A 1657-nucleotide genomic window follows, 5' to 3' on the forward strand; every position below is an offset into this window, starting at 1 on the left:
ACATTCATATACATGTATGTGACTAAAGTAAAATGGCAGGGACGGGAAACTGTTGGATAGATATAGTGGAAGCTAAACAAAACACTCAGTGAAGCCTACAGAATTGTTTCAAAGTTAAGAGGAAAATCCAGAACTGCTAAGAAATAGATTTTATTCTCATCCTTTACCCCAGTTTCCCATGCTCCCCCTAGCCACCATGTTTTCCAACAGGGCCTGGCTTTGACTTCCCCTATAAGGAAATGGCCAGGGAGCACCAAGAACCCCTAGGGCCATCGCTACTACAGAGTCCGAGCTAATGAAGCTGGAAGGAGGCCATGGAGTCCAGCAGTAACTGGTTGTCCAGGGTGAAGGTCATGCTGGTGAAGGCCTACGGGAGCTTGGTATTTGTGCTGCTGTTCATTTTTGTGAAGAGGCAGATCATGCATTTTGCTATAGTCTTGAAGAGGCCATTACCCCTGTGGAACACAATGCTCCCAAGGATCTGAAGGAAGAGGTTGACATCCTACTACCCAAGGATGGTCCAAGATGTAAAGTATGAACCCCATCTTCTTGAAGAGGATGATGCCAAACTTTTGCAGCTGGAGACACCAGGAAATCAACATTGCTACAACTACCTGTACAGGATGAAAGCATTGGATGTCATTCGCACCTCTGAGATCCCATTCCATTCAGAAGGCTGGCATACTCATTCTCTGATGGGCAAGAACTTCTGCTCCTATCTGCTGGAGCTTCGAAATACAAGTACATCCTTGAAGGGCAAAGCTCTCACTGATACCCTGCTAGATGGCTTGAGACAGCTTGATATGGAACCGGCATCCTTGGCCAGACTGAATATCTACACTACCAGGAAGCACTGAGTGAACTGGCTGCCACTGTCAAAGCCCGTGGTGGGAGCTCCCAGTGGCAGCACCAATCGGCAGCTAAGGATCTAACACAGTCTCCTGAAGCTTCCTCCCCAACAACTATCCAGGACACCTATCTACCCTCCAGCCAGAAGAGGAAAAGAGCCAAGTACTTCCTAGAGCTGAAGAGTTTTAAGGGTAACTACAACACACTAGAGAGCACCCTCCGACTGAATTTGGGGATGGCCATAGCCAACATGGCTCCAATAGGAGAATCCAGACACAGTGGCACTGGATAGCATTGATAGCATTATGCCCAGAATTCTTGAAATGTGTGCTCCATGAGGCCCTCTTTCCCTCTCCAATAACTTTTTTATGAAGTTGAATCCACATATTTTAACTCTGTCTGTGTCATTTCGTCCTTATCTCAACTTGTTTTTGATTGAGGTTATTTTTTGCCCTCTCCCAAAGTCAGTTTTATCCTACACAGATTAAGGAGTGGGGGAGGGGTTATGATGCTAGAAATGGACACTACAGAGCCTCTATCTTACCCACATGGATGAGGATCTAGCCCACAGACATGTCATTTAAAGTCGTGGAGTAAAAAAGGCAGAAGGGAAATAGGGTGTTGAGATTTGTGTTGTGTTCAGTGCACTGCCTTGCTCTTCTCTTCACATACTATATAGATCAAGATGTAACTGAGGGAAACTGTCAGTGATAGAGCTACTAATTCCATATTCCCTCAGTAAGTCACTGCACTGGTCTGACTTAATAAAATGGTTATTTAATAAAAACGGCTGTAAAAATAATAAAAA

At 45.0% G+C, this 1657-nt stretch overlaps 1 pseudogene; it reads left to right on the top strand.

Annotated features, from left to right (window-relative positions):
- Positions 1-314: 314 nt before the first annotated feature.
- LOC110196576 (protein C1orf43 homolog) lies at positions 315-1141 on the top strand (annotated as a pseudogene).
- Positions 1142-1657: the final 516 nt, after the last annotated feature.

Source organism: Phascolarctos cinereus, unplaced genomic scaffold, assembly GCF_003287225.1.
Source record: "Phascolarctos cinereus isolate Bilbo 61053 unplaced genomic scaffold, phaCin_HiC Scaffold_5;HRSCAF=322, whole genome shotgun sequence".
In the NCBI taxonomy this organism is placed as follows: domain Eukaryota; kingdom Metazoa; phylum Chordata; class Mammalia; order Diprotodontia; family Phascolarctidae; genus Phascolarctos; species Phascolarctos cinereus.